The sequence below is a fragment of the Pantherophis guttatus genome, chromosome 3 (genome assembly GCF_059756535.1).
Source record: "Pantherophis guttatus breed Tessera chromosome 3, ASM5975653v1, whole genome shotgun sequence".
NCBI lineage: Eukaryota > Metazoa > Chordata > Lepidosauria > Squamata > Colubridae > Pantherophis > Pantherophis guttatus.
Window position 1 is genome coordinate 90,700,629 of NC_142065.1, and position 25,665 is coordinate 90,726,293.

The 25,665-nt window shown below is 39.6% G+C and overlaps 1 protein-coding gene and 1 long non-coding RNA gene across 10 annotated transcripts in view; one reads left to right on the forward strand and one right to left on the reverse strand.

Annotated features, from left to right (window-relative positions):
* Positions 1 to 15,083, reverse strand: part of LOC148114662 (uncharacterized) — a 41,623-nt gene extending 26,540 nt beyond the window's left edge. Inside the window, exon 1 of one of the 2 annotated variants that reach the window (XR_015733160.1) lies at positions 15,063 to 15,083. This is a non-coding gene — a long non-coding RNA (uncharacterized LOC148114662). Of the gene's footprint in view, positions 1 to 15,015; positions 15,037 to 15,062 lie in introns of those variants that run through there. The other variant, XR_015733161.1, reaches the window with a different exon arrangement.
* NTNG1 (netrin G1) overlaps positions 1 to 25,665 on the forward strand; it is a 259,982-nt gene that overhangs the window by 149,461 nt on the left and 84,856 nt on the right. The gene's annotated exons all lie outside the window — the stretch shown is intronic.

The following is a 25,665-nucleotide window of genomic DNA, read 5'->3' on the forward strand; positions in this document are numbered from 1 at the left end:
CTAGGATCAATAAAATTGGTTTCAGTCTTCAATCTTTTCATTTTGTGAATTTGTTGTGATAGTACTTTGTGGGAAAAGCTGGGCTGAGGGATCAACTGAAGTCCATCTTTTCAGAAAGCAGTTCTTCATTCCATACTTTTTTGAAGCCTCTGTCCTTATAATATGTAATAAATATTTAGAATTCTTAATTGGTGATGCTTATTCGGAAAAAGGATCTAGCTTTTAACTTATCTTTCTATTTCCCACTGTTGTAAAAAGAGGGTTGCCACTTAATCTCTTTTTTGGTAATCAAGTCACAGAGAAGCATAATGGGGCTGGTAGTAGCATACTTAGTAATTTATGTTAATTTTCAAATTTGCAGTTTTGGAGTAAAATATGCATACGTAACACCTTTGGTTCAATGGACAGTAAAATGGTGATGGTTGGATGAACACTAAAATGGAAATCCATTTAGATGGATCTATATATATATTGAAATTCTAGTATCTCTGGAAAATTAAATCATTAGGAAGTTATGGAATATAATGTCTAATAAAAATATTTGACCCTTTCTTCACACTAAATTGACTTTATGAAAAAACCCAACTCTAAAAATAGAGAAAATTATGATGATTTGGGGGAAAAAATGGAGGGAAGAAGAGATACTGGCTTTGGATCAATTAATTGATACTTATTATTAACATATGCTGTAGTAATAGATAAATATCATGTATCAGATGTAACCCAATGGCAATATTCAACAACAACGTTTGTGAACAACATTGTATTGTAATGGACCTGCAGCATTCTTACCTTCTGAGTTACTAGAACAACTTGTTAAAATCCTTTGAAACTAAAAAAAAAAAAAAGCTTTTATAGATATTTGTTATCAACAAATTAATCTGATATGCAGATGATAAGAAATGAATGGAATAAAGAATTAGAACTCCCTTTGTTGCCTAGACAATGGAAGAGTGTTTTAATTTCTATAGCAAGTGTCAATGGACCTCAAATTATGACATACAACAAAAAGTAATATTTAGAATTGTACAAAACAAGACTGTCAAAAAGAGCATTTTGTTGGAGAAGTAATAAGGATAATGCTTCTTTAATACATATGTTTCTACAATGTCCTATACTTCCTAGGTTTTGGAAGAAAGTATTTCACTCTATAAATATAATTGTGGGGCAAAAGCTAAAATTTTCAGAGGATAATATTCTTTTGTATTACATATCTAATACTTCAAATTTGACAACCAGAGAACATTGGATAATGGATAAATGGATTCTCCATGCCTTATGGCCAATTATGTTGCAGAATTTGAAAGATAAATATATGGCCCCTTCACTGAATGAATTGAAGATCTGACTGCACTTGCTTTCTATGAATTGCCTGTAGATATAGACTCTGTATGGAGAAATATAATGAAATATGTGACCTAGTATTTCACAAAATACAGAAAGCTAAAAACATGATAATTATATAAATATTCTAAATATTAATTTATCTATTGTTTTATATAATTATGTATAAATTATGTTCAATTATATTAATCTATATACATCTAAGAGCCATGGTGGCACAGTGGTTAGAATCTACTACTGCAGGTTACTGCTGACTGACAACTGCCAGCAGTTCGATCCTGACTGGCTCAAGGTTGACTTAGCCCTCCATCCTTCCAAGGTTGGTAAAATGAGGACCCAGATTGTTGGGGGCAATCTGTTGACTCTGTAAACTGCTTAGAGAGGGCTGTATAACACTGTGAAGCGGTATATAACTCTAAGTGCTATTGCTATTGGATAGATAGATAGATAGATAGATAGATAGATAGATAGATAGATAGATAGATAGATAGATAGATATTGCTCAAAAAAATAAAGGGAACACAAGCAGAAGACATCCGAGATCTGAATGAATGAAATAGCCTTATTAAATGCTTTGTTCTTTACATACAGTAGTTTATACGCTGCTCAAACAACTAAAGGGAACACAAAACTATTGTATGTAACGAACAAAGTATTTAATAAGGCTATTTCATTTATTCAGATCTCGGATGTCTTCTGCTTGTGTTCCCTTTACTTTTTTTGAGCAGTGTGTGTGTGTGTGTGTGTGTGTGTGTGTGTGTGTACACACATACACACTCTTGAATAATAATGCCACTAATTTATTTATTTATTTATTTAGCATATGGCAAAAAATGTTAAAAAGCACATCACAATTACATTCTCAATGAGCAAATATGAAACTATTTACAAATTCAAAAGTAGACTATTTCTATAGTCAATACATGATGGAGTTTCATGCAGCAAATTTCTGGGGTTTCCCCAATATGCACTCAGAGGGCACTGTTCCACAATAAGTCACAAATTGTCACACTGTCTACTTTGGACCACCAGAGCTACATTCTGAAGAGGAGAGCTTTCTCCATTTATGGAGGAAATTAGATATGTTGAGTCGTAATCCTATTGAGGATTGACCTATTGATCATAATGCCACTAGATAACTATACATAGAACTATACTCTTCTTTGATGTATTTTTCCACTTTTTTAAAAGCACCTTCTATTTGCACTTTATTTCCTTGACAATATATGTATACTGCTCAAAAAAATAAAGGGAACACAAGCAGAAGACATCCGAGATCTGAATGAATGAAATAGCTTTATTAAATACTTTGTTCTTTACATACAGTAGTTTATATACTGCTCACACAACTAGAGGGAACACAAAACTACTGTATCTAACGAACAAAGTATTTAATAAGGCTATTTCATTCATTCGGATCTCGGATGTCTTCTGCTTGTGTTCCCTTTATTTTTTTGAGCAGTGTATTTCTATCATTCTATTGTGTGTGTTCTCCCATTTGTCAATATTTTAAAGAGCAGTAAAGAAAGGGGGAGGAAGCATTATTTCTATCTCTGTGCAAGAGCACTTGACTGTATTCCAAATGTTTATATCCTATTCAGTTGTTATTCCCTGTATACAATTATAAATTTAGTACATGGATAAGAATGATACAGCCTATTGACTTCTTCCTATCTCTATCCTGCTGAAGTAATCCCCCAAATTCTGTGTCCTAATGTGTTCTTTTCCCAGCAGATGTACAGTAGCTCCATTCAGTTATTCAAATAAGGCCTTACACATTTGTTAGTGCATGTGAAGGGGACTTCTCTGTAGTCACAATTGACTACTTGTGCATCTACACACTTTAGGAAAAGCAGTGTTCTACTTTGAAAACATGTTCTTCCAGTATGTAACAGGCAGGTTAACAATAGTCTCATTCCACTTATCCCTCAGACAATTTTAATAGGGAGATGAATAAATTTCTAAATAGGTTGCTTTAGTTCTCTAAAACCAATCATTCATAAATCTCTCATTTATATAGGCATAACTTGTTTTGGTTATCTGCCATGTTCCATCTGGACAAAAGCAGACGTTGTCAAGAAGATACATTTGTCTTAATGGTGAAATCAAAATAGAATGTATATATTCATGAAATAAATTTATTTTTAAGTGATAAACAACAAAGAACAGAAGAGGGCATTTATTTTGCTTCTATGGTACTCTTCTAGAAGCATTTGATTGAGTGTGCAAAACTATACTTGTAATCTTATTTACTTGTTAAATAAAGTTTTATGTAAACAATGAGGAACAAGAGTATTCAGTATATAAATTTTACTGCACAGTTCAACATTCTACATTTACATTTGCATTCGACTTTAAAAAAAAGTTGTTCAAAATGTTTAGCCTAAATTTGATTTTGAAAAAGTCAACATCTTAACCAGATAGCAGTGATTTAATTGCATACTGTAAGCTTTTGTCTAGGCTGTGGTAATGTGGAAATAACTGTAGTCTTATGGGGACTCTTCTTTAAGAATTAATGATAAAAAGCTTCTGTAAATTCTTATTATTTATATTCTCTCCCTGCCCTTTTCCAAGCTAGTGTGCATTTAACATCCTGTTGAGGCACTGATCAGGTCTAGTTTCCTAGGAATAAAAAACTTATTGATTTAAAGTTTCCTTTACATTTGAGTTTCTCAACAAAAGAGTTATTAGGCCAAATAAAATATAATATGGAAATAGGAAAGCCATTTACAACATCTTCAGAGACTTCTGAAAGAGTGTTAGAGTGGAGGCCAGTCTAATCTCTGGAGGGATTTTATTTATTTATTTTATTTTGTCGCATTTATTTTTGCCGCCCAACTCCCAAGGGACTCTGGTGTTCCACCATGGAGAAAGCCCTTCTTCTGGGTCCCACCAGCTGTATCTCCTTAGGGGATGGGACCTGCAACATTCTTTGCCTCTCCTTGCATGGAATTAGCCACACAATTCCAATGGATTCATGCAACATGAAGTGTCATAAAGATATTTATAATACCATCAGTCTGTTTATTGCTTTTATTTATTGAGAGATTTAGGACACATAGAAATAAATGTGATATTTTTGCTCATTTTCTGAACTAAATCTTTACTTGCCCATATAAATAGCCATGCACACCTACCAACTGAAAAAGCCAGGGTAGAGCTAAATTGCAGAAGACTCTAGGTGAAAAATTTCAACAAGCACATGACCTTGTTCTCTGTGATAATTCCAAAATACAAAGGATTACTCAACCCTGGCTTGGCTTGGTCAATTTTTGTGTTCCCTGGCATTGTTTTCATTTGTGTGTCCTAGTCTTACTCAGTTCATTCTGGCTGTCACTTTGGTTTTAGCAGACATTTTATGTTTGGCGAACCACATTGTTGTGACTTCTTAGAAATTGCACAAGCCAGCATCTACTAAATGTTCTATCTTTATTGACTTTTTTGAATGAGTCTCATGAATGCCATCTTTCATATATGCTTCTCAGCACTTCAGGATATTTCTATTCACAAGAAACCCAAGTATGAGTAGATTGTCCAGCATAGGTAAACTGCTTTCCCAGACACAAAACTATTTAGAGATTTAAGAAGCTTATAAATGTTATCCAACATTAGTAATTGTAAAATGAAGAATAGCTTAATGAAGTCCGTAATGAGCTAATGTTACATTCTCTTTTAAAGGGACAATTCTATAATTGTCCATTTCATGTCGATGTATTCATTGTTTAAGATTTTCATTCACCCTCCCCAATTTCTCATGTTGTTCCCCCATAGAATTTTACCCAGAGTACAAATATATGTGTTCATCTGATCGTTTGTGTTAGGGAGAACTCTGAAACATCTGAGGATTGAATTTGAGAAATGTATGAAGATTACTTTAGTTTTTTTCTTTTCTTTTTTCTTTTTCTTTCTTTCCTCAAGCAAGAACAAATTCGCCTCAAATTTTATTTCAGGCAACACTATAAAAGCAATCAAATAGAAGATTTATTGGCTTTCCTCTGCCAATAAATTGCTTATTTTGACGACAGATCATCATGATGTCTCCCACATATTCCAACTGTCCTAGTAAATTGTGACAGTCTAGATTTGCCAGAACTAGTTTCTTATCAAATGAAACTTCCCACTCGTCTTGTGACATGTTATTGTTTATACTCTTACAAAATGTCAGCATATACCCCCAGGACAGTTGTTTAAAGGTAGAGGTCTCAATGGCTAGATTAGGCCAAAATAATAGGTCAGGACATATGGAATAAAAATGGTGGATTTGTTGTAGATCAGCAATGTCTGGAGGGCTGTCTTATCTCCATCCCTGAAGAACATTTACTATCAGAGCAATTAGAAATTTTAAGACTGCAGTTGCTTTTCTCCATTGTAGTGGGAACAGCATCCAGGAATGGGTTGGCCTTGACTGCTAGCTAATAGGACTGAGTCTGTCAAAGATGTGAGGACAGACATGTTTTTTGCTTAGGTCAACTTATTCCTGGATACTGATTCTACCTTTGACACCTTTACCACCAATGTGGCAGTTATATCACCAACCAACAACTGTGCCACCACCAATTCCAGCGTGAAGAGCTTTCAGCTCAAGCCTGCTGAGGGCTGCATAGTGGCAGGTCAGGTCACCAGCTGTTGGCTCTGACTGGGCAGCCAGATCAAGCTTGGCTCACAGCACTGACCCAGGGGCTTTGTTGGGAGCAGGATCGGAGCTCCAGTGCATTCCAGCTTAGTGGTAGGCTTCGCACTCCGTTTCTAACCGAAGGACAGCTGGGCTGTCAGGTAAGCCTGGGACTGTCACTAGACAGCTGCTGCCAAGGAGTTCCGCCCTGTTTGCAAGTCACTGCCCAATTGAGGGCACGCTCCAGGCCCATCGGCAATGGGCACCGCCAATTGCGGGCCCGATTCCTGAGCCTCTGCCTGACTACAGGCAAGCTCGGAAGCAAGTGACTGCCACCACCATGGATCGCAGGCCCGATTCCCGAGCCTCTGCCCGATTGTGGGCATACTCAGGAGTAATTGACTGCTGCCACCGTGGATTGCAACTTGATTTTGTGCCTTTGATCGTTCGGCTTGCTGGCAGCCTTAAAATGGCAGAGGCAGCTAACGCCTTCAACAGGGAAGCCGCGGCAGTGAGGGATGTTCTGGATTCAGGCCAGAGAGGCGAAAAAGCTGCAGGAACCTTGGGACTGAGGTCTGCGAGCCAGAGAGCTGCGGCCAAGATCTCTAGGAGATCTAAAGCCTTCGCCAAAGACTAAGGCAGCTAAGCGAGATGCAGCAAGGCACCAGAAGGCAATTCCCAGGAGGTGGCCAAGGCGCAGAAAGGACAAAATGTGGGAGAGCCTCGGGCATTAGGGAAGGAAAGTTCCAGCCATAAACCAGAGCAGCAGTTTGCCTTACCTCAGGAAACTGTCATCCGGCCTCCCCTATCTCTGTCACCAGATGGCGCTGCTGAGTATCTCTTAACAGAGCTCAATCTGCCCAGCAACAGGGAGTCTTGGTATGGCTCCCTCCCAGATCCCTTTACTTCCTCAACTGCTTGGCAACAGCCTAGCACAAGCAGAGCCTCACCTGCAGAGGCGACCTTCACCCCACCAACAGCAGGAATCCGCTCAGAGGAAAGGCAAGAGGGCCATATTCCTCCTGGCATGGAAACTTTAATAGCAGAAGTATAGAGCCTTGCCCTTCAGCCTGTCATCAGCACCCAGGGCTTTCACGAAAGTGTTAGCTGCCTTGGTGGCACACCTCCAGGCTCTTCCCGTGCATGTCCAGTGCTACCTGGACGACATCCTGATCCAGTCCACCTCTGAAACCCAGGCATGCGAGGATCTCAGAATCACCATCCAGGTGCTTCAGGACCAGGGGTTTGTTGTGGCCCTGCCCTCTGAGCCTGTCCCATCAGAGGAAGAAAGCTCCGAGCATGAGGAAGAGGAGTCAGCCAGGCCTCCCTCTCCAGGCCCCTCCCCTCTGGCACTGTCTCAGGAGCCGGCCGAGGGAGAGGAGATTAGCCGGGAGACAGGTGTCTCGGATGAGAGTGAGGGAGAGAAGTCATTCCTGGATGCACGCCTCCAAAGGCGTGATAAACGATTGCAGCAGCTCAGGAGGCGTGCTAGGGATTAGAACTGAGTCACTGGACCACACCCCAGAGACTATATAATAGAGGGTGGTGGCCAGTGATCCCTGTGACGAACAAAAATAAACCTTGGATAGTCACTAAAGCCTCGTCCGAAACTGCTGAGAGGAATATTATTTCTGTTGGACTCTTGCACGCTGAGTATATTATCTTTCTGTCTCTGTGGAAATAAAAGCACTTGGCAGACGGTGTGTATATCGCTGCCAAGTTGGAGATAAAGACCTGGGTGTGTGCCAAGTGCTTCCTTAACCCTCGGCTGGCTGTGTTTGTGTGTGTGTGTGGACGGGGACAGATCAGGGTTTTCCATAAACATTAACAAGAGTCATTTGACACCAACTAATCTGTTACTGCATTTAGGAATGGAGATAGACACCATTGAATATAAGGTATACCTCTCCCAGAATGGCAGGCAAGTATAATGGACTTAATGGGTCAGATCAGGAGGAACCGTATGATTCCCCTGGCCACTCTTTCGCAACTCCTGGGTAAGATACTGTCCTGCATTTCCATTGTGCCCTGTGCACGTTTACATACCAGGGCTCTTCAGTGGTTCCTCCTACCTTACCAAAGGGCAGGCAGGAGCACTTCACCGTCCAAAGTCAGGGTATCACCAGGGGTGATCCGTTCCCTAAAATGGTGGGTTTCCCCGGCTATTTCTAAAGGATGTTTGCCGATTTAGTTGCCCTCTTGGTGGCCAGATCTTGGAGGATACCGACAAACAGAGTCTCCCTCAGCCGGGGGCATTGGTCCACCCGGACCCACAGTGGCTCCAGTTAACCACCTGCTGTTTGAGCGGAGCTCTCTGAGCCGAGACAATTACTCTTCCAAAGTAATTGCCACCATAGAAGCCTCCAGGAGGCCTTACACGAACAGAATATATGATGCCACCTGGAAGGCCTTTTGCTCCTGGTGTCCAGGTCGCACTTGGACCCAACTTTGGTGTCCATGCCTCAGATACTGGAGTTTCTTTAGGCGGGGCTGGACAAGGGCCTTTTGCCCAACACGATCCATTGCCAGGTGGCTGCCCTGTCATTGGTCCTTTCCTGGCTGAACTCCCTTGCTCTACATCCAACCGTCCGCAGGTTCATCAGAGGCGCAATGAACCTACGGCCTCCAGTGATTCACCACTACTCTATTTGGGACCTCATTAAGGTACTGCAGGTGCTGACTGAGGCCCCATTTGAACCACAGAGAGAGGCCACATTGCGTTTCCTGACCTGCAAGGTGGCCTTCTTGTTGGCCATATGATCGCCCAGGTGGATATCAGAGTTGGCGGCATTATCTGTCCGGAGTGATCTCTGTGTGTTTCACCCTAACAGAGTGATTTTACGTTTGGACCCTTCCTTCATTCTGAAGGTGAACTCATGGTTCTACAGGGCCCAGGAACTTATTTTACCTAATTTCTGCCCCAAGCCAGTGCATGCACTGGAACGGAAGTGGCACTCGCTAGACATGAGGAGGGCACTCCAGATATATATCAAAAGAACTTCCTCTTTTAGGAAGACGGAGTCTTCCTAAAAGCTTTTTGTGTCATTCCAGCCTGCCTCCTTAGGAGCCAAGGTCACTCCATTGACCGTGGGGCGCTGGATTGGGGGGTGTATCGCCAAATCTTACAAGATACAAGCCATTTCACTGCCCAAGAGTATAATAACACACTCCACAAGGAGTGCAGCCACAAGTGTGGCGTGGGTGATGCAGGCCTCTCTGGAAGAGGTTTGCCATGCAGCTACATGGTCCTCCCTGTCCCCTTTCATCAAGCACTATAAACTGGACAACTATGCCTTGGCTGAGGCGGTCTTTGGGAGGCAGGTCCTCTAGAGAGTGCATGCAGATGAGGCAAACCTTGGACCAGGCTGCGGCCCACCCGTAAGGACAAGACCGCTTTGGTATGTCCCATTCCTGGATGCTGTTCCCACTACAATGGAAAAGAGGCATTGGTCTTACCTGATATGCTTCTTCTTGTTGAGTGGGAACAGCATCCAGCCCCACCCTGATGCCAGGCTGGCCCTCAGTTCATTGGGGGGTGAAGCTTCTGACCCAGACCTGTCGGGTCTGCCTCTATGCCTTCCCCGAAAGCTGGGGATCATTGGTGGAGGTGTGTCCTCACAGCTTTGACAGACTCAGTCCTATTGGCTAGCAGACGAGGACAATCCATTCCTGTTCCCACTCAACAAGAAGAAGCGTATCAGGTAAGACCAATGCCTCTTCCCATTTCCTGGCGTATTCTCTGTGGCTTACTCATAGCATATCCTTCTGTCTTTGTTTGTGGGTAGGTGTGATCAGCTAAAGGGAGAACATCTTTTGCTGCTCACACTATAATTTAAAAAATAAGAAATCTTTCTCTGTTTCTCATCATAAAGTATAGCACAACTGGATTAGTCCTTTGATATTAGAATCTGAATTTGTGCCAGTTTCAGTGGCTGGGCCCTTGTGAGTTTTGTTGTTGGCTGAATTCACTAATCCATCAATTTCTTACCTCTTTTTTGTCGGTTGTTTTTAAATTGCATTGCCTTAATTTATTGTATTGTAAGCCACTCAGAGTTAATTGGAGACGGGAGGCAATGTAATTTGGCAATAATATACAGAGATCTCAAGACGTCTCTTAAGAGAAAGGTGTGTGGATTAGGAGGGGAAAGTGTTGTGTTAACTAATGGCACCGCCTTTCCTGTTCCCCTCCTCAAAGTTTCTCATTATCAATGATTCCCTCATGTAACCTCTGCTCTGCTCATTGGCACTTACAAGCAAGTGAACCAACTTGCTATTCGCAGTTACCTCAGTGATATTTACAGCATTTTAAATGTCAGTTACACAGATGTAAATAGAAATTGCAAGAAGCTGGGAGAAAATAGTCCAACAGCTAGAGTTAATTCTGATGTGAAAGCTAAAAACCTTTGTCTTAAATACACAATACTTCCTATATCATATGCCACTGTTTAAAAAGCATCCCCAACTGAGAAGACTTTAAAAATATCCTCCCCACCAAGAAAGGCATAGAAGAAATGAGTGGACCAGTGAAGAAATTTTTCCTGTTCCGCAGCAACCCTAAGACCCAGCAAATTAAAAGTGCATATTTAGAGGAACTGTGTGTTGATGTGTTCTCCACAATTTCAACTTTCCAGAGTGGGGAGATGGAAATAATCTGAGCTCTAAATACTGACAGCATCAAGGCTTCTAGATACAAATAATACAAAGAGCTGATGTTGCTTTTTCAGTCTCTAGCTTGACAAGGTGACTTGAGGAGGGGGGGAGATTGTCTGCAAATTGTGCTTTGTCATCTGATTTATTAGCTGACAGTAAATCTCTCCACTTTCTCCCTCCCCACCCCCACATTCCACTCTACCTTTAGAAAATTTTGAAACTAGATTGGTATTAAGAAAACAGAGGAACCAGGCAATATGCAAACTTAAAGATATATTCTTACCTGCTGTTTTATTCTAACTTGTCTGTTTTTTGGTTTTATTTTGTCTGGAGTTTTCCTCACAGTGCTTAATGAGCGCACATGGCAAAAAGCCATCTGGCTGTGTTCTGTATTGTGTTTTTATTGCTTCTTCTACTGTGAGTTACTCAGGGTCAGATGGAGTAGATATGTAGTAAATTGAATTAAATAAATAAAGAAGAAAGAGAGCCAGATGACCCAGGCTGATTTTGTTTAGTGCACGGGTGGGAAGCCAATGATTCATAGGTTGTTAGAATTCCTTAAACCATTATTTTAGTCACGCTCACTGGGAATCTATGGCACAATTAACTTTTGTTTTAAGGGTTATTTTAACACTTGGCTCCTCGTGTTCTTTGGTACTAACTAGGCTCCATGGCTCATCAGATTTCAGTTGATTTTCCTCTTAATTAAAAAAGGAAGGAAACTGGCGTGCTGTGAAGCAAAGCACTAGCCTCTAGCCTCATCTCTTTCCAAGAATGCATCTGGGCCTGACTTGGCCTCACAAATATTCTTAGAAAATCAGTTTGTGGATGGCTATGTGCCAAGTTTTTGTCTGGAACTGTACCCAGTTACCCAGAAAAAAGGATTAGGGAAGTCAACTAAACAGGAAGCTTCTTCCTGGAAAGCTAGATATGATGGTGAGAAGCAACCTTATCTATTTGCTTCCCAGTAAATAGTGGTTACTATTAATGCTATTAACTAAATGACTAGATATGCCAACATAACACTGTTTTGTTAATACTTATAACATGTCCTCAAAAATCCAGGTATGCTTTCTGGCTTGAAAAAATTGAGGAATGCTGTTTTAATTTTCAATTCTTCAAGCAGACTTAATATATTCAAATAAACTTAAATAAATCTTTCTCCCCCCCCTTTTTTTTTTTCTTGTTTTAAGGTACAGTTAAACTGTAGTCCTATCCAGTAGTTGCATTATTTTTTTTTCATGTTAGAAGGGAGCAGAAAATTGTGCAATGCTACCATATGAGATCTGGAAATGGTGTTGCTACATAAGGAATAGCCAACACATACAGAAGGATTGCCCATGGCAAATGTCTGTATTATTTTGCACCATAAAGTTATTCATTTATTTTTTATTTAAGAACATTTCTATAGTTGCCCAACTAATATTTGAGGGGGTGCCCTAAAGAAGATGGAGTGGTCAACCCAAATTCCAAGGCAAGACAGGAAACATTGGATGGAAACTATTCAAGGAAAGAAGCAACCTAGAACTAAGGAGAAATTTCCTAACAATGAGAACAATTAACCAGTGGAACGACTTGCCTCCAGAAGTTGTGGGTGCTCCATCACTGGAGGTTTTTAAGAAGAGACTGGACAGCCACTTGTCTGAAATGGGTCTCCTGCTTGAGCATGCGGTTGGACTAGAAGGCCTCCAAGGCCCCTTCCAACTCTGTTATTGTGGTACTATTGTTTCTCTCAGTGACACTGGGTGGCTTACAAAGAAAAAAATTAAATCAAGATCAGCTCTATATTCTTTTCATTCTTCTATTTCTCCTATCTCTGGCCTGCAGTGAAATAAAATGCAAACAATTTCATCAAACAACTACAACAGTATACTTCATTACTGTATACACTTGAACCAGGGACGAAATCCAGCAGGTTCTGACGGGTTCTGGAGAACAGGTAGCGGAAATTTTGAGCAGTTTGGAGAACTGGTAGCAGACATTTTGAGTAGTTGGGAGAACCAGCAAATACCACCTCTGGATGGGAATGGAGATTTTGCAATATCCTTCCCCCAGGAGTGGGGAGGGAATGGGAATTTTGCAGTATCCTTCCCCTGTCACACCCACCAAGCCACACCCACCAAGCCATGCCCACAGAACTGGTACTAAAAAAAGTTTGGATTTCACCACTGACTTGTACATTTTTCATTTTGAATAAGTTGTATGTAATTAGATTATCTAAAGTAGAGGCTGCACCCAGCAGATCTCCACTAATCACAAGATCCTAGGGCTGGGAAGTTAAAATATACATGTGGAAAGGAAAACAAAATCAGTTTGCCATATAGTCACCAGAATCTGATTTCAGCTTGAGAGAGTCTTCAACTTTTAATGCATTGGTTGTTTTTGGCCTATTGTAAAATGGAATATTGTTTTCAGTGTAAGCTGATAGATATCTATAATTTTCTGATATCAATAATAACCATTGTAGATAAAGAATCCTGTATTATTTGTCTTGATACAAGGGTTCTTCAAAATCCCATCATTGCAGAAGTCTTGCTTACAGTAATTGAGCTGAGCATCAATTCAGTTCTTGTATTCATTCATCATGCTTCATTCTTTCCAATATGCATATATTTTATTTCTTCAGAATGAATCCCCTCATAATTATATACAGAAAAATTAGGAGTTTAGGTCTGTCACAGTAAGTTCACAAAAATATATAAAAATCCTACGATAGTTTTCCAGAAGGCAATGGTCTTCCATACACAGCACAACTTATAATGGCAGTCCTTTCTTATATTTAAAAATGTGAAATTCATTCTAAATTTGGCATACATTTATTTATTTTTTATTTATTTATTTTTAAATTTGTATACCGCCCTTCTCCCTGAGGACTCAGGGCGGTGAACAGCCAAGTAAAAGCATAAACTACAAACATTAAAATACAATTAAAAAGATATATAAAAATTTGGCCCCATGATTAAAAACAATAACAAACAATTAAAAACATTTTAAAAAGTGTTAGGCCAGCCCAACTTGCTGGAAAAAGAAGGTTTTAAGGGCACGGCAGAAGGCACCAAGGTCATTGCAATCACCAAAACTCTCTATTCCCACAAAGAGAATTTTTTACTAGTATTTTCTGCCTTAAAATCACAGAAGGAATCCTAGTGAACCCCAAACTGTTTGCAGACTGTATTTTTCCCACCTCAGCTGTATCAAGTCCAAATCAGTAAGTCACCATGGAATTCTTAAAAGTTACTTTCTAGAAACATGGCAAACTAAATGAAGAAAACACTATGGCAGAACACTGAGATTCATGACTTACGGAAGAAACAGGTGTTGATAGCACAGTCCAACCTGCTTCTAAACAGAATTATTACTGTGCAATATACTGTATGCAATCTATAGAACTCATTACAGAAATTTCTTAAGAATGTCAAGGCAACACTATCAACCATATTCATCAGGCTATATTTTATTTTATTTTATTTTGCCATTTTTGAGCATAATATATTTTGACAGAATCTGTCCAACAGAAGCACACAACTGTGAAGGTGTGTATGTTTCATAGCACGTTGTTCGCAGTATATTTTTAATTCACACAACCAGCAGTGAAAACCAGAGCAAAGGCTATTATATCATCTGTTTCTGTATAATAAGTCCGAAGAGCATTTTATCTAAGGTCCCTTATGAAATTGTTGTCCTTAATTTTCAGCTCCCAAAACATGTGATAAAGACAAGAAAGGAAAACAGTGCTGTGTCAATTTAACACATTAAGCTACTTCCTGTCTTTACAATTACATATGCAAAGTAGAGAAGGGACCTTTTCCACACCTTGGTGCCTTTAATAGAGAATTGCCACGTGCTAGGTTACACAAGGAATGGAATGTGAGAAAGATCTTTTAATTAAAATGTATTTTAAAAACAATAAGTAGAAGAACAAATGTGGACTTTACAAAAAACAACTCCATAAAAATGATTTCAGGGAAAGTGACTAAATTTTACTGGAAAACAATACAATAAAATAATGACAGTGGAAAATAGCAGTAAAGGAGAAATGGCAGAAAATGCATTCAAGGAAGACACAGCCATTAAAACAATAAACACTGTTCATTAAAGAGTGTTGATGGCATGAAAAACTTAAAAAAAAAAATCAGTTAGTAGGTGAAGTCATGTGGAAAGGCAATGAATTGTTCTTCAGAGCGAATGGGACAACATGTCCACTGTAGTTTTTTAGGGAAAAAAGCAAATGCAATATGTTCACTGTAAAAGGTCCCTTCCCTGTAGGAGGAAACATCCTGACACACATGCTTCAATTTTGAAAATCAGGAATTCAATAAGAAGAGGAAAACAACAAAAGTAGAAAAAAAAGAAACCCTCTACCAACCGATATATAACAAGAGGGGAAAGAAGAATAAAAACTGGTATACCTTTCTGTCTCATCATCCCATTTATTGAGGTCTGATGGTAGACTCACCTTCCAGATGTTCACAGAAGGAGGCTTTTATCAACAGATATTTGCCAGTGCTTTGGAGCTGGGTCACTTCTGGGGACTCCTTGGCTTCCTAAAGCCACAGTTTTGAAACTGAACCTCAGACTAGATCAGAGGATGGATAATAATACAGTAGAACCTCCGGTCACGAATGCTTCTGACCATGACCAAAATCAGGTTCTGACCAAAGTTATGGAATGAATTATGGTCGTGACCAGATGTTCTACTGTACATTGATAGTTTCTATCATCTGGATCTGTTCTATAACTTGAAACCCAACTCGGTATAGGTTACTTTAAGGGCCTGGGAAGGCTGTTCTTTTGATGTTTACAGTACACAGAAGAAACTAAGCTAAGTTCCTGAAAGACCTATCAACCTCCTTTGGGCTGAAAGACAAGCTCAGTGGATCCAAACAAGCTTCCTCCCTTGTCATGGTTTTATTGACTAGCCTGAAGTCCAGTCTGTTAAAAAACATAGCCCCAGTTAGCTCAAACAGATTCTCTAGGATAAGTAAAGCTTTCAAGAGGAGAGATGCCTCACAGCTGGCTTTCCAGCTCTACTGTACAGTTTTTCCTTGAGTCTTTCTGCTAGAAAGGGAGAGAAGAATTAAAAACAATTTATTTTCCCTTTCTCCACTTGCTGGCCAAAACATTAGGGGATGGGAGGGAAGCAGTTGTATTATGCTTGCCCAATTGTAATTTATAGAAGTTCCTGAATCATTCTCCTTGTAAGTTCATAAAAGGCCTCCCAGGTCTGATTGTCTTTAAAATGTGCCATACCCTTTCTATTAAATCAAAAAGATCAGCACTGATGAAGTTTGTAATCCACTCAACCTTTCAACAGGATGCCTATTGCTTGCCCAGTCTTCCCAGGACAGGTTTTATCTCTATCTCTGTACACAGTATTGGCATTAAAGCAAAGGTCAAAAAGGAGGATTCCTCCTAAACATTGCTCTCTAGCTAACCTGTATCCCCTCTAATACTGTCATGTTATGAAAGCTTTTCTTTCTGTGTAAGCCTAAAAAGGTGGGATTTCAGTCTCCCAAGACAAGTTGAAAGGGAGGGGGGTTGTTATCTAGTTGAGGATTGCATTTCATCTGAACTTGGGACCATTATTTGCAGGAAATGTGCTCTGTTACAAACTTATATCCTCAAAGTAAAGAATGTCCTACTTGATACTGAGAGCTTAACACCAATGGTGATGTTTCAAAAATAGATAAATAGGAGTTCTGACAAATTATTTTGGTACATTCTATCACTATACTATACAGTTGCAAATCTCTGTGAAGGCCTGGTAAATCTATCTCTAGGAGTCTACCAAATTGACAAGATGAATTCTTTTTTTTAAAATTGCTCTTAAATTTCAACGGAATGAAAATAAATGAATGCTAATTTAAGAAAAATGTTATGGAATGTTAACAGCAGCAAGTTCTGGAATTCAGTAAAAACAAGAAAGTGAGATGGGAAACCTGAATGTCATTTTAGTGAATGCTGATTCAAAGTTCAGAGATGACATGAAGGTTGTTCTTTGCAACACTATACAAATGATCACTTCAGAAGATTGCATGTTTAAATGATCCTTAAATGATCCTTCATTTAAACACATGGAAGACAGGAATATAAAGAGAAAGACTTTGAATTTGGTGTTCTCTCAAAATTCTAGTCTTACATCACCAGCACCTCTGAACAAAACAAATGATTTTATTGCTTGTAAGCTATTATAATTTAAATAAGATCAATTTCAAATGCCTTATATATTTAGTTTGATTTTCCTGTTTATAGCCCTAATGAAATGAGATAAAATATAAATATATTGTGTATGTGTGTGTGCGTGTGTGTGTATGAATAGGATAGGATAGGATAGGATAGGATAGGATAGAATAGAATAGAATAGAATAGAATAGAATAGAATAGAATAGAATAGAATAGAATAGAATAGAATAGAATAGAATAGAATAGAATAGAATAGAATAGAACATCTCTAGTCATGCTGGCCAATGACCATGGAAGTGTCTTTGGACAATGTTGGCTCCCTTGACTAAGAAAAGGAGCTGAGCATTACCCCTTAGAGTCAGACATGGACCATGTAATGTTCATACTTAAATTAGACTAAGCTCCAGCATCTAGCTAAGCTTAGCTAACTTCAAAAAATAAATAAGAAGGGTCAGATTAATTAGAGCAAGAATGGAAATCACCAGAAAATCCCAGGACTGTAGGCTATACTGTTTCAGAATACAGAAGGGGCAAACCATGTTTTCCCATTATCACTAGATAAGCTCAACTCAAGGAAGTCTTTATTTCCAATGGATTTTTTTAAAATTTACTCTGCAACAGAGATTTTGTTTTCTGTGTTAGCTGACGGTGGCAATCTGAAACTGGTTTATACCTGAAGTTCTGTTTTTATTGTGCAGTAAGTGTATTATTGCATAGAAGAATATTCAAATGTTCAAAGCCATAGCAATGTACACCTTTCTTTTTCTAAATTGATTCAGACCTAAGAAAATATATGAATTGCTTTGGATATGTTCTTCTGAGGTTCATAACTATCATGCAGCAAAAATGAAGCAGTCTGATCCAGATGGGAGATGTAAGGAGAAATTGGTGTCAAAACGATGCAGCAAGCCTCTAGAAGCTTGGTTCTTAGCTGAGGGGGGAGATGACATTTGAGATCCAATTTAGGGAGCAAATCAGGGATACCCTTTACTACCGGTTTGCATCATGCCCACACGCGTGTGCTCTTCTACGCTTCTGTGCATGTGCAGATCACTTATGATGATATCTGGGTCAGTGGGCGGAGCCTCCCACCCGTTTTACTACTGGTTCTTGTGAACCGGTCCAAACCAGGGGCAACCTACCAGTGGAGCAAATGTCTTCAGCTAGCATTGGCATTTAGTAAGTAGCAGCTTGTTCTTCCTAAAAGTTATTTATTTAACTAAACCAGCAGTTGTATATGCTACTAAATCATAATTAACTCACAGTGGTTTGATAAAATACAAAACACACTAAAATCTATAGTAACCAAAAAAAAAACCCACGTAAAATAAGACTTAAAATAATACAATTTGTAAAAAATATCTAATGAAATTCTGCTTGAGATGGTACACAGACATTGCACAAAAAGTCTTGGTTTTTGCAACCTTCAGGAAAATAATTACAATTTTTAAAATAATTTTATTAAAAGTTTTAATTACAAAAGATAAAGATAAAAAGATGCACAAAAGCAAAGAAGAAAGAAAAAGATTATAAAAAGCCTAAGGAAGCAGCTTCCCACCCTCATTATGTCAAGTATAAACCATTTCACTATCTTTTCACCTCCTCTTAATTAATAGATCTAAATATCGTCATCTCATAACTCATCTCTCAACAATAGAAAAATCTAATAACTAAGGTCTTCTCCAATCCACGAGTCAGCAAAAAGTCCAACAGAGCCCTAAAATAATAGCATTAATTAACATATATAAAACTCAACATTCCACATCTCAACCCATAGCTCAAGCAAATCCACATTTAAAAGGTATAAAGTGGCCCCATTATCCTAGTGTAAAGAAAAGACTAAAGTCTTAACTTGACAAATAAATATAAAGAAATTTTATATAGTATCAGATTAAAATACATAAAGTAACTGTAGGGGAAAAGACAGTGTTAAATAATGGTGAAATCCAAATTTTTTTACTACCCATTCTGTGGACGTGACTTGGTGGGTGTGGCTTGGTGGGCATGGCAGGGGAAGAATACTGCAAAATCTCCATTCTCATCCCACTCCAGGGAAAGGATACTGTAAAATATCCATTCCCTCCTCACTCCTGGGGAAAGGATACTGCAAAAACTCCATTCCCACCCCACTCTGGGGCCAGCCAGAGATGGTATTTGCCGGTTCCCTAAACTACTCAAAATTTCTGCTACCAGTCCTCCAGAACCTGTCAGAACCTGCTGGATTTCACCCCGGTGTTAACTAAAAGCAAATTCAATACACAATGTTTTTTCATGCCAGAAAAATGGACCAACCATGGGTTGGCAAGGAAGCATGGGAGGAAGAGCAACCTCTGACTTCCAGCTTGCTTCCCCATTGACTTTCCTTGTGGGAAGCCTTGGAAATGATGATGACATGACTGGCTGACTGTGGCAGCTCAACGACATAAAGGTGTTGAAGTGGCCACAATGTTACCAAATTTCAGTCCCACAGAAGTAATGTCCTGAATTTTGGACACATTATTAAACTTAGCCCATATGAGATACATTATTTTTAAATTGCTGCCCTATGATGCAGCTTTGCACCCACTTGAAGGTTACAGATAGACAAATGAAGAGCTTTAGTAGTATATAGATCGCGGGTGTCAAACTTGATCGTGTCACGTGACATCACGTATCGTGACTTTTTTTGCCTTTGTGGAGCCATGATGCATCCTGTGCCCAGGTGTTGCCAGTTTGACACCCCTGATATAGATAAAGGAATCCCAGGATCCTAATATCAACATTAGATATTAGGAGAGCAGAGGTGGCGCAGTGGTTAAAGTGCAGTACTGCAGGTTACTTCAGCTGACTGCTAGTTGCAGTTCGACAGTTCAAATCTCACCAGGCTCAAGATTGACTCATCCTTCCATCCTTCTGAGGTGGGTAAAATGAGGACCCAGATTGTTGGGGGCAATATGCTGACTCTATAAATCGCTTAGAGAGGGCTGTAAAAGCACCGTGAAGCAGTATATAAGTGCTATTGCTATTGCTATTAGACTGAAATGTAACATGACAAATAAGGATAATTTCTCTTTTAAAGAGAACAAGTTCATAAAAATTCCTTGCTTTAAGTAAAAGGACAGTTAGATACAAAACCATTTTAAGTGCTGTCAAATTAGACTACATAAAATAACTCGGGAAAAAGGCTTAAACATCATGTTTACTGTAAGCAATCCCATACGTAATATTTTTCCATTCCAGATGTCAGCAAATCCCAAAAAGAGCCACCCAAAATAACATGTCCTATTTTTAATCCGGATCCAATAAGCCAACTTCGTGTTTCCAGCATTGCTCTTTAATCCATTCAGATGATTCTTGATCTTTGTTTAAAATTTCTTCACTATATTAAACAGCCTTTTTTGTAAATCCAGCAAAATAATAATTACTATTATTTGCTGTCTGAGATTGTCATTTTTATTTCTTTCTCAAATTTTAAAGCCATACATGTGTTTGTGTGTCTGTGTGTGCATAATGACAAATTCATATTTGTCTTTTATCTTTTTCTGTAACATTTTCTAGAAACAGATGTTCCTAAGAAGACCCAATACAGCTAATACTATTGATTCAAAGTCTCAATGCAATTCCTCCAAAATGTCTCTGAACATTATTTTATAAGTTGCTTGTCTTGTTATGCTTCCAATATCAAAAATAGGGGCTTTTTTTCTCACAAAAATGGATACATTTTTAAAAAATTAATTTTGAAGTCTTAATATTCAAAATCCAATGTTCCAATGATTTTTGAGCCCTTAATCTATTTAAAATTTTCTATAGACAAAAACCCTTTCTTGTTTTTTTTACTGTATTTTAAATTCTTAAAGGTTGTAAAGATACAGTTTCATTTTCTTGTATTAAGAATTGAAGGCACACATGGAAACCCATTGTTTCCAGCTTTGTCATTTTGAAAATGTCTTAACTTCTTTAAAGCAATGAATAGACAATTTGGAAAATGATTAGCAAGGGAAGTGCAAATTTAGTGTCCTTTGAAAAACTCTGTTTGTGACTGGAGCAAGTATGGCAAATTCCCTTGGCTCGAGGTTCCATAGACCGCTGCTCTGCAGTGTCCTCTTGAAACTCCATACCATTGTATGGAGCACAGTTTGGGTAATCTTGCATCCTCTCCTTGTCTGTTCTTAGCACAATTGTCAGCTCCACTTTTGTAAAGCTATCTTTAAATTTCCATTCTTCCCCGGAAATCCAGGAAAACTATTACTAAGGGTACAGCTAAACATTGAGATGCTAGAAGTTTTAGAGTTTCATTCCTTGACTTTCTTTTCTAATATGAACACACAGGTTGTTTGCTTATATTTAAATCAGGGATAGGTGTTGTGGCCCGCCAGCGGATCTGACAGCAGATTCGGATAGTGAAGAGGTTGGGTAGGAAGTCTGGGGAAGTCTCTGATGAGGGGTCTGTGTCAGAGGCAGAGAGGGGGTCAGGGTCGTATGCCAGTTATCAGCTGCCTTTGGAGTCAGACATCAGTGAGACAAACAGGTGGAGCCTGTTCCCAGTGTGTGCATGTGCAGAGTTGCCAGACAAAGGGAACAGCTAAAGAACAAGGGTCGACTTGGGAGTAAGGCCACAGGTGGACGATGAATGGCCCCTCCCAGAGGGAATAAAAGACGAGCGAAAGGGGAGTGGAGTTTGCAGGGGACATTTAGTTTATTACTGCATTCTTGCCAAGTATTGCTCAGCCTGGCCACTCTCCAAGCCTGATAGAGGTGGGTAATTGTGAACTATCTTGAAAGACTGGGGGGGAGGAAAGACTTTGCTGGAGAGGAATTCACTGTAAATTAAATAAAAGGGGTTTATCGGGACAAGGGCTTGGCTTCATGCTGCTGGAGAAGCCTAGGTGAGAAAAATATGGAACATGTGGTCTTATAGGCTTCCTATATTACATGATTACAGAGACTTTGGTAATATTTCTTAGGCAATTGTTTTTGTACTGCTTAGGCAAATGTAGCTATGTACTACTAGGGATCAAGCGGGGATCTGTCCGTAGACTACCTGTCTGTAGTTCTTTATGTCTTTTCTTGAGACTGATTCTAAGAGGTGGCTGCTTTAAGGTGTTTCAAACAGATACGATATTCATACTTAGAACATATAATATGTTCAGAAGCATTTTTCAGTATGCTCTGAAGCATGCAGGTTGTAGGATTCAATCAGGGTCAATCACCAGGACCAGAGGTTTAGTTCCTGAGCTTTTGGATTTATGCTAGAGCCCATATCCTCAGGGAACTTCTCTCTACCTGAATGTGTGCTTTGGGCTATTCTGTGCATAGTATTTATATGGTGCCTGGTTATGCATGGCTTTTTATTTGTTGATTAGGGTGTTGATAGCTGGCTATTAAGTCATTGGCTGTTGTTTCCTTGTGCTGCCAAGTCCTCATCTCATAAGTACCTGATAAGGCAGTGGTAAATCAATTCCTGTTGACTGACAAGGGGCCAGTTTCAACTGGCAGATGTCCCATTCCTTCACTCAGGGGCAGTATGGGGCTCCTTACAGTACTAAACGTCGGTACCTCACCAAAATGTCTACGCCTTCCACCTATGGAACTGCTTCCGGACTCAAGGTGGTGGGAGAGATATTCCCTTATGAGTTTCAATCACTGACCACCACTGACCCAATGAATTGTGAACTGAAATTCTCCTGCATAGTGTCCCAGCCCCAACTCACTTCTTACACTGACCTCCTCAGTTCAGACGAATCTGTTCCTTCTACTGTAACACCAGTTAAAGGGAAAAGATTGTCTTTCTGCTGCCTGGAAGTACAGCGGATGCTTCCAAATGACATCTTTTGGAGCCAGAGAGGTGAAGGAGGTAAATTTTATGCCAACATTCGAAGTGCAGGGGCAGGTCTATCACAGGATAGGGAGTAACATGGCAGGGCCTTGGCAGCAGCCTTCATTTCTCCAGATATACTGTACTTTGTTGGTGATGATGACAATGAGAGTCTGTCAAGACCATGGGGATGCTACAATGGTTGTAAGTCATAAGTAGCGAAGCACGGGTATCCAGCTATTATCTTATAATTAAAATTGCCAGGGAAACATTGTTGTACATAGCCCACAGTTTAAGAACAATTAATGTGCTAGACTTCTTTATGTTTTATTTTCTTCAGGTTTCTTGAAGGAAAAGGGCCATGTAGTGGAAACAACCTGAAAGATTGTTTCATTGTTCATTTGATTTTTTCACCTAAAGACTTTCATATCCTATTGAATAAGATCTTCCCAGACAGACAATTACAATTTTTAGATGAACTTGTCAAGGCAGGAATATGGAAGCCAAGAACCATGGTTTATCACAAGGCCACCAACACTCCACACATTCTTAGTTTCAACACTAACCATCCATTGTTACACAAAAAGAGTTGTGTCAGAACACTATATGGCAGGGTGAGAACCAGGGGTGAAACGCTCCCGGTTTGGACTGGATTGCCCAATCCGGTAGCGATGGCGGCGGGTAGTTTGGAGAACAACTATTCAGAAAATGACATTCTTTAAAATATGGAAGAAATGCATATATTAGGTGCCTAGTTATTTAATCTAGAATTATTTAAAACTAACAAAAGTTTGCTTCATTCTGGAGGATATACATGTAAATAGTTTGCTACTTGCTTCTGGCCAGATTTCTCTTAAATGAAAACAAAATTTGGCAGCCATTCATCGGTAATAGTTTAATTAAAATTGTGCCCAGGTTTTCAGTTGCTTTTCTGTAATTACTAGTCACTCCATGGAATTAGTGTCAAAAGCCCACAGAAGAATCTTTCTCAATACCTAATCTAAAATAATCAAAAGGATAACCAGCCAGGGATACTAAATTTTTGAGCACCTCTTCAGCCTCTCTGCGAAACAAATTCTAAACCATTTGTGACATCTACTGAAAAGAAATTGCAATGATTAAATGGGGCTTTCATGCTAAAAGCATCTTTATTCTTTTTAGAAGATTTTAGCCATTTTAAGGTATTCGAGACATTTTCTGATTTAATTCACATATATGAAATACACTTTGAATGGTAAGAGGTAGCCTAGGAATCTCAAAAACTGGCCAGTAATTAATTTAACAAGATTTTGTCTAAACTTTATATTGTCATAATTTTTTGAAATTGTTTCAAAACCATTTTTGAAATTGTCAGAATTACTTGAGTTCCCATTCCAATTATTTGTATTACATTTTTGAAGGAGGCTGCCTTCAAGTCAGTATTGACTTCTAGTGACTGCTTGAATAAGTCCCTGCATTTTTCTTTATAAGTGTTCCAAAGCTTTCAGTCTTTTACAAGTTTTCCAAAAAGTTCTGAGAGAGAGTGATTTTGTGCTTAAATCAGGACTAGAACTCACCATCACTTGGCTTCTATTTATTTATTTATTTATTTTTCATATTTGTATACCGCCCTACTCCCGAAGGACTCAGGGCGGTGAACAGCCATAATAAATACAAATACATATAGAAGTTAAAAACTATTAAGAAACAGATTAAGTAATTTAGGCTCAAAGATTAAAAACATCCAAATTTATCTAAAGAGGTTTAAAACCCAATTTAAAAGCCAGTTTAAAAGCCAATTAAAAAGGGAGAGTTAGGCCAGACCAGCTTGTTGGAATAGAAATGTTTTCAGGGCACGGCGGAATATGCGTAAGTCTTGGATGTTTCATAACTCCGGGGGAAGCCCGTTCCAGATGGTAGGTGCCCCCACAGAAAAGGTTCTCCCCCTGGGGGCCGTCAGTCGACATTGTTTGGCCGACGGCACCCTGAGGAGTCCCTCTCTATGGGAGCGAACTGGTCGGTGAGAGGCTATTGGTGGCAGGAGGCGGTCTCGTAAGTACCCTGGTCCTGAGCCATGGAGCACTCTAAAGATAGTAACCAAAACCTTGAAGCGCACCCGGAAGACCACTGGGAGCCAGTGCAGCTCGCGCAGGAGGGGGGTTACATGAGAGCGCCACATTGCTCCCATTACCACCCGCGCGGCCACATTCTGGACCAATTGGAGCCTTTGGGTGGTTCTCAAGGGGAGCCCCATGTAGAGAGCATTACAATAATCCAGGCGTGAGGTGACAAGGGCGTGAGTGACCGTGCATAACGAGTCCCGATCCAGAAAGGGATGCAACTGGCGAATCAGGCGAACCTGATAAAAAGTCCTCCTGGCTACAGCCGTCATATGCTCTTCAAAAGACAGCCGTGAGTCCAGGAGGATGCCCAAGTTGCGAACCCCATCTGTGGGGGCCAACAACTCGCCCCCAATAGTCAGAGATGGCGCCAACTGACTATATTGGGACGACGGAAACCACAGCCACTCGGTCTTGGATGGGTTGAGTCTGAGTTTGTTCCTCCCCATCCAGATCCGTACGGCCTCCAGGCACCGGGACATCACCTCGAGGGCATCATTGGGGTGGTCTGGGGTGGAGATGTACAGCTGGGTGTCATCAGCGTACTGATGGTACTTCACCCCAAAACCACGGATGATCTCACCCAGCGGCTTCACATAAATGTTGAATAGAAGGGGCGAGAGGACCGATCCTTGTGGCACCCCACATATAAGGGGCCTCGGGGTCAACCTCTGCCCCCCTGTCATTCTAGCCTAATGACTCCACTGAATTATTATGTCATATACAAATCCCATTTTATTATTGAAAGAAAATAACAACAAAAATTGGCTTACAACTCCTGAGCTCTAACATGTAAGAATGAATAGGGGTAATGAGGGTTAATTAAGTCAAAGACCATTTAGTTGGGATTAATATTACGTTATTTCAGAGTCATCATATGGTGGAATTCCATACTATTAAAGATGAGTTCTTATAAGATTTACTTACAATGATGCTTTTCATTTTATCAGAACAATGCTCTGGTATCTGGGTTAGAAATCAGG